Source organism: Rousettus aegyptiacus, unplaced genomic scaffold, assembly GCF_014176215.1.
Source record: "Rousettus aegyptiacus isolate mRouAeg1 unplaced genomic scaffold, mRouAeg1.p scaffold_m13_p_2, whole genome shotgun sequence".
NCBI lineage: Eukaryota > Metazoa > Chordata > Mammalia > Chiroptera > Pteropodidae > Rousettus > Rousettus aegyptiacus.
In genome coordinates, this window is record NW_023416295.1 from 52269775 (window position 1) to 52281232 (window position 11458).

Sequence of the window (11458 nt, forward strand, 5' to 3'; positions counted from 1 at the left end):
CCGTTACAGTCACCCACTTAATGCTTGCTTATACTTAAGAAAGCAGCTCAAATCTAACTTTCAGAAATGTTTTCTCTTACCTTGTCAGATTGTATCACTCCTTCATTATAGTTTTGTTCTAATATCCTATATTTGCACTTCTGAGCACATATTACTATTTGTGTGTACATGTTTGTGTGATTTAATTCATATCTGTCTTCCTAACTGGGCTGTAGGCTGCATAAGGTCAGGGGAAGTGTTTGATGTGCTCATCGTTTAATGCTCAACATCTAGTACAATGTAGCAATTAAAAGCCTGGGCCCCAGGTCCAGAACCTCTATTTCAGCCCTGGTTTTATCATTTAGTTCTCTCTCAGCCTTAGTTTCTTCTTTGTATATAATACCTTCTTCCTAGGGTTGTTTTTGTATTTAAAGAGATAAGATTTACATTTAAAACACATATACATATGTATATTTAGTATGATGCATGTAACTATTGTAAATAAATGCTAGATATTTTAAAAATAAATATTGGCTGACAAAATAAAGAATAAAATATCAATATAGATTCTTCAGTAAATAGTAGTAATGTGCTGAGTTTAGTTTATGAATGCTTAGTTTTAGGAAGCTTTAGTAACTAGTTTTGAGTTTGTAATTCAGCCTTTGGGTGTACGTTAAAAGGGAAAGTCCATAGAACTTTCGATCATTCTTCCATCAGATGGAAGGAAATAGTTTAGCACGTTGCTCAGTCCTGGCAACTCCTTAAGGACAGGGATTTTATTCATCTTCATGTCTCCATCGTTTAGCACTGTGCCAGATGTGTAAAAAGATGTTCCAAAATATAACTGAAGAAATAACATATCAATTCACATTTGAGTCCAAGACCAAATATATAGTTTTATTCCTACCAGTTTATCTCGATTTATAGGAAATGAGGGGTTTGTTCAAGGAGGGTAGGTAGGTGAAAGGGGTAATTATGTTGACTACTTCAATAAACTTACAATAAATTCTTCCCAAACTTTAAAATAATGGAAAACAGTCTACATGCTTACATTCTTTCTTATCAAAGTTCACAGAAAGGCAGAAGCTAGTAAACCTCATGGACCAGAAACCTCGCGTAGCAAATACAAAGAGCAGAAGTTGAATCGAAGTATGTATTCATATAATACTATAGTCTAAATAAGATTTTACTTTTCCAAAAGTGAGAATAAGCACATCTAATATAAATAATTAAATAACAGAAATGAACACAATAACACAAGTAGTATCTTGTGAACATTAAGTGCTCCATAGATACCTATAGAGTAAAAGAACAAAATGTGTTTATTTTGACCTCTCTTTTAAATGTTTAGATCTTGATGCTATAGCAGTAGTGAACAGTAAAACAGCTTGAGCAAGTACAGCCTTAAATTGTAAAACAGCTTGAGCACCACAATTTGTGCAGTAACCAAGGTAAAAGCAGACATGTTTAGCACAGAAAGCATAGATAAAAGTCGCCACCTACTAACTTCTGGAAACATTTAGACAAGCCTACCAAGGGAAAAAAAGAAAGAAAGAAAGAAAAAGAAAGAAAGAAATTGCCTGGTATTAAAAGAGCAATGCTTACAAATAGAGATTAACCTACCCCATGTAACTGGAACTGTTTTTTTTTTTTTAATTATTATTATTATTTTTTTTATAAGGTGGAAAAATTTTGAGAGATAGCAAACTAAACTTTATGTATATAAAATTATGCACATGTACACACATACACCAAGCACACACATTTGCTTCTACGTTAAGTCTAGATGAGTGGTGTTTTCTATTTAGTAATATGGCTGAGAAAGAAACCGTTTCTGATAAAGGTAATACAAAGGATCAATATAGCATTCCTTGGACATAATATCCTGCTGGGGAAACTGATTAAGGGATGTGTGTGTGTGTGTGTGTGTGTGTGTGTGTGTGTACTAGTGAGAAAGGATAGAAGAAGTTTTCTTGTTTTATTTCTTCACTTTCTGGGGAGGTGCAATCAAAGCTGTGAGGCTTGACCAGGCTAGACAATAAAAAACTTTGTTAAAGAAAAGGGGCCTCTTTCCTATTTTTACTCAAGCTGTCATGGAAAGAGTGTGGAGTGTGAGCTGCCAGAGTATCAGATCATTATTTTCTTTCAAAGGCTAGTGTATGCCATGAGCACATTTATTGACATGTAATAGCAACAGAGCTGTAATAGCATATTCATAACCCAATAGGACTTATTCCATGAGGACCTTAACAACCACTAGTTTGCCAGGTAGAAAAGGATTAAAAATGAGGAGAAACAAAACAAAACAAAACAAAACAAAACAAAACAAAACAGGAAGATAAAAATTGTAAGGATGTATAGTGTTTAGAGTAAACAGATCAAAAGCATATTGATAAAAGCCACATGGAAATAACAACAGCAAAGCTGGTTTACTCATAATTGTGTAGTTCAGTAAAATGTGTCTGAATATTTTACAGATTTGAACATGTATTATTTACTCATATACTCAACCTATGTGAGGAATTATGGATTATATTTCTGAAAAAGGAAAAAGGAAAAGATTCACTTATATAAATAAGACATAATCTCCTGGTGCTTTTATGATCCTGGAGCTTTAAAAGCATGATCTCATTTTATTCCAATGACACTTCAAAGTAGATATCGTGACCTTTAATTCACAGGTGGGAAAGTGAGATCAGAGAAATTAAATACATTGCCTGAACTAACCCAGTAAAAAATTTGAACACAGAAACATCTGGCTCTCAAGAATATATCACTAACATCTTTGAAAAACTTTGAAATCTTTAAAGTCTCTTGACAATAAAAGACACACACAAGCAAAATATTGTTCACAGATCTCCCAGTCCCACTCATAGTCAGGTAAGAGACCTGTGCCATATCAGGTTTCCTGGGAGTGAACACTTGCATCAAGCAAATCATCATTTTTCTTCCTCAGAACTGAAAACATAGTAGTCAACACAGATTTTTTTATTGAGTACTTAGAGAAAGGTGGCTTACTATCAGAATCTTTTGTAAATCTGAACAATTACTTCAGAGAGAAACATTAAAATGATTTAAGTAAGATCTGATGATGTCATATACATTGATATAAAACATATGAGAAAAATACATTAAAGCTCATGTTTTTGTTCCCAGCATATTTGGATCTCAGGCATATAGTATTAATGTTTGATTATATGGAACTAGTTAATAAATAATAGAATATTGTTATGTCATTTAAGTGATATTGCATGTTCACAGAAAAAATGTATTTATTGACATGTAAGGAATTCATTATATACACTTTATGAACCAAATTTTTAGTGTGTGTGTGTGTGTGTGTGTGTGTGTGTGTGTGGAAAGAATTCTAGAAGAATATATCAAAATATTTATAATTTTATTTTTTCTTTTGCTTATTTGCATTTCAAATGACTAGATAATAAATATGCACTATATGAAAATACATAATAGGTTAGCGTAGTACATCAATGCTCAAATGTCAAAACTTTATAGACATTAAAAATCTTTTGGATAAAGCCAAAGGTTACTTTTATGACCTGGAATCATTCTCAACACACAGATATTCCACTAATTTAGGTTGGGGAGAAATGAGAGTTCTATGCCAGGAGACAGAAGGTATCTTTCCTGCTAGTGTGTTCTGTTAAAAAGGCATTAATCCTGACTCAAGTGTGGGGTGACATCTAGTGAACTCTTTCTGCCAACAATTGCTGGGTTTTTTCCTCTATGGCTTTCTCTCCTGCCTCTTTTCTTTCAATACACAGTCCTCCGTATCTGTTCTTTTACCAAGCATGCATGTTTCCTCAATATAGGAAAGGCAAAATTTGAGTCATGTGTATGCTTAAGAGCAATTCCTCATTTTGTGCTTTTTGGCCAGAGAGCTCTGTTCAGTTTCCCATGTGAATAACATACTCTTTTCTTTGGAAAACAAGAGTAGAGCTTCAGACTTTGGATTATGATTCACCTAGCTTCTCATCTGTTAAAAGTTAATAAAATGGCTCCATATTTGTTAAGAGTTAGGCCAGGCAGAGAATCAGTATTTATAGTCAGTCAACCTATCACAGACCAACTCTTTCCCCACCAACAAACTTGAGTTTTGGGGAACACACAATCATCACCATGGGGTGCCAACAAAGGCAAAATCAAAGCAGAACCTTAATCCTTGGGTTTAAGACAAAGAATTTAGTTATCAGTACTGAAGTACAAGACCAAGACAGGAGTATCAGGGTCTATAACTTCATGCTATTATCATTACAGAGATGGAACCTGTTGTTTGAAGTTAGGATTGGTCTAAAAGAACAGGGTAGAAGGTGACCAAGTGGTCTTGGCATTGAAGAAAAATATTGGAGGAAAGAGCTTGACATTATATGAAAAAGACAGTCCTCAGTAATTATCTTAAATAATTTATCTTGCCCCTCTCCATATTAATTTGAAATTTATCAAGATCTCATTTAAAGGCTTGCCCATAGGTATAAATTATTGATATAAGTTTGAGATCAAGGTTCTTCTGTGTTTTAAGAGAATCTTGGACATCACAAACACTCTAAGCCAACCATAAGTAAAGATTTAAACACTGAATATTTTGTGATACCATCTTTGTACTAAAAAAAAATTGAAACTCATTAAGGTTTACCAAGTTTGAAAGGTAGAATGGGAAAAGGGAAGTGGTAAGGGAGAAAAGGGTTGGAATAACATGAGAAAGCTTGCTAGTCATCCTAAAGAAGCAGTCGTTATATATTACTGATATTTACCCTAAAACATGAGGTTGGCTGAAGATCCTATAATCTTAATATTCAGCTTCTAGTTAATAAATGCCAAAGAAGTTGAATAAACAGCTTGCAGATTTGCATAAAAATAAAGGCAGTAAACCACAGCATTCTGAAGATTAAATAAAATTGCCTTAAAGCAAATTTAAGGTACCAGTATGTACCATTAAACTAGCAAAAGCAATAAAGATCCATTGGTGGTAGATTAAGGTAAAAAAGTATGCTTATGTATTTTAAGTGGCATTACAAATTGGTTCAAATTTTATGCAGAGTTATTTGTGACAAAAGCTGTATGAAGGTTTCTTTCTTTCTTTCTTTTTTTTTTTTTTTTTGACCTAGTAATTTCACTTTGGGGAATAAACTCATAAAAAATCTAAAAGCAAATAAGTAATTTGTTCCAAGCAGTTCGTACAAAGCTGTTTAGAAAAGGGGAAATTTGAAAATAACTCAAATGTCCAACAATAAGCAATTGTCCAAGGAAACTAGTGTTTAATACTATGAAATAATAGCTGGCCTGTTAAGTTGTATGAACTACTTTAATACAGGCACATATTTATAGTAAATAATTAAGGGAAGTAAGAACAAGATCCATATGTGAAACTTGATTAGAGTCACATAAATACATATGAATATGCATGAAGGGCCATCAGAAAAGATTCTGAAGTGAAAGGAGGGAGTAAATTCAGATTTATTGATATATTGAGAACATCTGTGTCCCCAAAGTCTTTATATACTTCATCTGTCTTAATCTCAAATCAGTCTTGTGAGATAGATATTATTTACTCAATTTCTACTGAAGAAATTGAGTAGCTTGCCCATGGTTGCATAGCTGGGCAAATGACAGAGCCGGCATTTGAAACTAGCCTGTGATTACAAAGTCCATGGTTTTTCAGTTCATCATGTTGAACACGTTTTTCTGAAATTATCTTTTAAAAACTCTAGTTTTATCACACGATTCTCCAAAATGGATTGATTGGTTTAATTATTTTGAAAATGGGTTCAAATATATCCTTTTAATGTTAATTGGCATAAACTTTTGAAGTTTTAGTGTAAATTAATCAGTTTACATTTGTTTAAGACAGAATTTCCCAATTTAGTAAATCCTGTGTGTATATGAGTGTGTGTGAGTATATTTACACTCACACATGAGCATCTATGGCTAATGTTAATAAACCATAAAACTTAAGATCTGCAGAACACAGTTTGATAAATACTGATTTAAAGTTTGTGCTCACTAGACATTTTTTTTTAAGTGAAGTAGTAAAACTTGAAGTTTCAAAATTAAAACTTAAACTTTTAAGGTTTTAAAAAGCTGGTTGTCTTACTGTATAAATCTCTATCTGAAGGCACCGAAGGAGTTTAAATGTAAATTAGATAATTGCTCAAAGCTTAGATGTAAATAAATGCATATATCCATATTTTCTCCCTTTTTTAAGTGGCAACTCTTTAAGTTTTGGCACAGAAAATTACCATGGTCTCTCTGATGTTAGTCTCCCGTAGAGGAGCAAGTTCACAGCAATTTGTCCCAGTTATCCTGAAGAAAAGGATAATTAGAATTTTGATGTTTTGAGGGTCAAAAAATTAACTATCAGAGTGAACATTGAGGAGGAATTAGAAGATGAGGATTTTAAATTCATAACATGGCTCATACTGGAAACAAGACTGATTCTGGCACCCTTGAAAGTGATTGTGTTGAGTTTAAAGAAATGAACACTAAGAACTATAACCATTTGTGGTTAAGTTTAGTCAGGAATGGAGGCCTCACCACTGAGATTGATTCAGACGACTGATGTTTTTTCCAAAAGCATCCTTTTAAGGCCTGTGGCAGTGGGCATACTAGAGGATTCAGCCTCCCTTTCTTTGGGTTCAAGAATTGCTTTGACAACCAGCCTAGTTCTTAAGCCATCAGAGACAGCACAAATAGATGGCTGGGGTGTGAAGTTAATTCTATAATCTCCATCAACTTCTCATGATTCCATAACTTCTTGTATTGCAAATAAACATATCTAGGTAAAACTGGTTTTTGTTATGCAAATTGAACTTTAAGACAGGTTTCAAAGGGCTATTCTAGTCCCTAGAAGCTAAAGTTCAATCTGGCATGTAGAAATTTGGTATTATCTCTGTGAAGCTCTTAAATCTTCTGTTAGGTGGACTCCACTGTGAGTGACCATGTCCCCGAGACATCCAGCAAGTGGTGCTTGGTTCCAGCAAGTGGTGCTTTGTTCTACCAATGCCCTAACTTCTTACACCTGAGCCTCCAGAGAATTGGAGGATCTTTAGTTTTACAGACAGAGGTCACTTTACCTGGGAGACATTCCACTGGAAAGAGAAATGGACACCTGAATGGCAATCACAAATTCAGTCAGCTTTGGCACTTAGTATGCAACTGATCAAGGCTCTAGGTTCCTGTTTAGTAGTCAGCACATTAATACGAGATTGAAATGGATTTGTCACTTCTCTCTGGATACTGATGCTGGATATCCTGGGATGAGTAGGGACTGGTCTGAAGGTTTAGATGAGGGTTTATTCTACTTCTAGACCTACTGCTATTTCAGCCACGTGCTAATATCACTACATGGAGATGGACTGGGATTAGTTATCTGCACGGGCACCTCTCAAATCAATTAAATCGGAATCCTTAAAATTAGAATTCCTGATTGGATGCTATTTTTTTTCTTTTAAGTTTTACTAAACATTAAAAGTGCATTTTGTGATATAGTTTGTGATGTAGGCCTTCCTCAATTTTTGCAGCTTTATTCTTATTTTCAGAGTTTAGCCATTTCTGATCTGATTGATCTTAGTTCCAATCCTGCGTAGTTTGTGAAATAAGAAGTAATGCATTCTGGGCCATTTGAATATAAAATCTCATCAAGGGCCAAAATTTTATCTGAGGAAGTAGAAAACTTACTTCTTATAAGAATCGTCTGGTTGATACTTACCAAAGATCTAGTGGAAGTTTCTTGAGACGTTAAAGAAAGGACACTTTAACTGCAGAAAACAAAATGAAATATAATAATGTAAATTTTGGGAAAAAGGGGTTTTTTTGCAGTTTTAGTATATAATTTTCTCTTTCCCTAAATTACAAATAATCTCCAAGACATCTATTAAAACAATAACCTAGTAGAGGTAATACAGAATATACCTGTTTTCTTAAATTAATAAAACCCTAACTGAAATTCAGAGATTGCTACATTTTGCTCCTTGAAAGAGCTTGGATTTGTAAAAAAACAAATTGTAATAAACACAAATTAAATATAATTACCCTACCCACCTCTCAGATGTTGGGCCATGTCATCTACTTAAAGTCTTCTTGCTGCTTTTGAATCTACAAATACAAATGCCTTTTTCTTCCATGAACAAAGATATAAAACAGTTCCTAGACACATCATTCTCACAGAGGACATGCTTGCAAACTTCCTCCCTGACTTGTGAAGGAAATATCTACATTAGGTCACTGACATCTCTGGTTGAAGAGGGACTGAAATTTTTGTCTAAGGTCCAGGACAGTCTTAGGCAAGTTCTTACATCAGTCTGAACTTTAGTTTCCTCATTTGTGAAATGAGAGCTTGGTCTCACCGTATTTTGGAGACTGAGAGCTCATGTCTAATTTTGTCCTGAAGATGTGTTTTATTTAACAGGAAGTTCTTCCTTTGTGTGCATCAGCTGTCAACATTTTAAAACTGGGATGCTTACATAAAAATTCATTTTTGGGTTTTCTTGAAAAAATTGGTAGATCTGGCCTACATTCTTGTTGGCAATAATTGGCTGGAGCTGCGTCTGCATTGCCCTCTTTAGATGGGTTATCACAGTTCCCAGCAAGCCCACTTCACTCACTATAGCACTACTTGGCTCCAGGAGCTTTAGAGATTGTAACCTGTGATCTAATAGTCTCTTAGGTCTCTTCAAGTTGTGAAATTCTATGATTTCCCTTTTCCTAGAAGGCCAAAACATAGAGCAGAAAAGGATTAGAGGTAAATGGGAAAGGAGTGAACAGGATGAAGATTGGTTTCCAATCTGAGTGTGAATGTATAATTTCTCTTGTATAAACAGACTTAATACCTTAAAATATTTGATTTATAATTTCCAAAAGGGTTGAGGGTGAGAAAAACATACAAACATCATAGTCATATTTATCAGGCGATGTGGAGCTTAGAGGAAAGTAGAAAAGTAGCTATTGAATTTCATTCTTGTTATTTTAAAAGTTAGATTAGTTTCCTTTCAGATTGTAAAAATCATCTATGTTAATTTTAGACTATTTGGAAAATTCTGAAATGTATGAGGCAAGCCCAGATTAACATTCGCTCATTTTTAATTTATGAGGGAATAAAACATTTTATTTCAATTGATTATAATAGACATTTTTTGAGCACCTATGTGTGCATTAGGTAATATAAGAGATACAAAGACCAACGAAGACATAATATTGACCTTCAAGAAGTATATTATCTACAAGGAGGAAATAACAGGACTATACATATCACTCTGATACAAGGCAAAAAGATACAGTTGTTAAAAGAAAAATACCAAATACATTAATGTCAAGGTCTATAATCCAGAGAAGCTTGCCAGTGAAAGAATAGAAAAAATTTTATGTTATCCAACACAAAATAAAAAAAAAATAAACTTTTCATTGTTATAACAAATAATCCAATTCAAAAAATAAAGAATTGATTAAAATGGAACAACCACCTATCAATGTGATGCATAAAATTACATTTAATCAAAACTAATCCAAACTAAAAATAGTAAAGTGTTGCCGAAAAAAAAAAAAAAGGCAGAAAATGGAGCCCATCCCTAGTCATTGTTGTAGTTGAAGAAATGGAGTTAGATTTTACAGCTTACTGGATGGATGACTATATTTTGACCCAGATTTCATGGGACGTGGTACCGAAAATAATTACCATAATTTAAAATATCTCCGTTTGAAATATTTTTATTCTCAAATATGTCATAAACAAACCAGAACATGATTTTGGTATGTTATGAATAATATTTGAGAGAAAATTATCATGTCCAGACATTTACTAGTATAGAGGGAGAGAGAGAAAGGAAGAGAGAAACTTTCTCCTGATTTAATTTAAAAATGATAATTGGTTCATTTTTCAAAGGACTTTAATTCCAAAAATGTTTTGCTATTGCATTTTTGTGTGTGTAAACCTAATGATACTCTAGATAACAATTTCCCAAATGAAATTACAATTAGATGCTACATATAATGTTTTCAAGTCTACGATGTTATTAAATTACCATTGCTTTACAAATTAATATTTGCTTTCATTTTTTTGTAGTAAGTGACCAAGGGGAAAATTGGCTCAACATGAATGTAAAACAGTAAATATGAATCACTAAAATTTGTGGCTTTTTCTCCCTAGAATCATTTCCTCCTTCATGAAAAATATGGCTTATAACAATAATAAAACATTTCCCCCAGCTTTTTATAGTTTTAAAGACTGGTATGCTTACCACAGGATCTTTATTTGTCTAGAAAATTTAGTGGAAACAGCATACTGTCTACTGGATAAAGCATGTGTAATAAATGTGATCCTTCAAATTTACTGCCGATTTATCAAATGTGCAGTTGTCAACCTAATCAATTCCTTTGATGGATCAACATTTCCATTACTAAGAGAAAACGTACACCTCTGAGCTCTGTACTATTCTCTGCAGACCCAAAAATGTGGTTGTCATGGCAACTGCAAACCGTGGCGAGTCTGTCATGACCCAGTAACAGTATAATGGAAAACATCTGCCAGGAAATCACGGACTGGCACAAGGTCTTTGGGAGGAAGTATTTGTGAGAATTTCACCTTTAAAGATTTCCTCAATTCCAATCTCAGACTCCCCCAACACAAATATTTTAAATGGTGCTATTCTTGTCAACATCTGCAGCACAGCATAAAGGGGAAACAGAAAACATGAAGTTTTATTCATTGTCAGTAATACAACTTTCAAGGAATTAAGTTAGTTTTTAAATATAGAATTATTTATTATAAAGCCCTCCCCCCACACACACAAAGAATAGGACAAGTAATTTTCATTATTTGACCTGAACCAGTGATCTCAAACTTAAGCATGCATTAGAATTACATTTAGGGCTTCTTAAAACACAGATTGCTGGGCCATATCTCCAAATTTCTGATTCAGTAGGTTGGGGTAGAGTCTGAGAATTTGTATTTCTAAAGTTCCCAGGTGATGCTGTTGCTGCTGGCCCAGTATTCACAATTTGAGAAAGGCAGGTGTAATCCAAAAAACCTGAAAGAACTCTAAAAGCTTGCTAGCAAAAAGAATGTTGAGAAGAATAAGGAAAATGTCTGTTTTTACTATGTTTTTTAGTGATTTGGACTGCAGAGGTTTCTATACTTGGTCCTGCGTGAGAAATCACTTTAAAAATACAAAATTCCAGGTCCTACCCCTGGGGATTTGGATTTAGTTGGTCTTGGATGAAATCCAAGGTCTGGATATTTTTAACAAGCATCCCAAGTTAATTCTGATGTGAGCCTGTTCTACTTCACTTGGGAATCACTGATTTGAGGAACATTGTCATTTCGCGGTGTAGATTAATAACCTCTAAAGCTTATTTTATGACTCTGATCATTGTCTCAGCTACACGGATTCAGTAGATCTTGATGAGACCCAGGAACTTAAATTTTATCAAGCACCACCAGGATTTGGTGATGGCAACAAGACACTTTAGT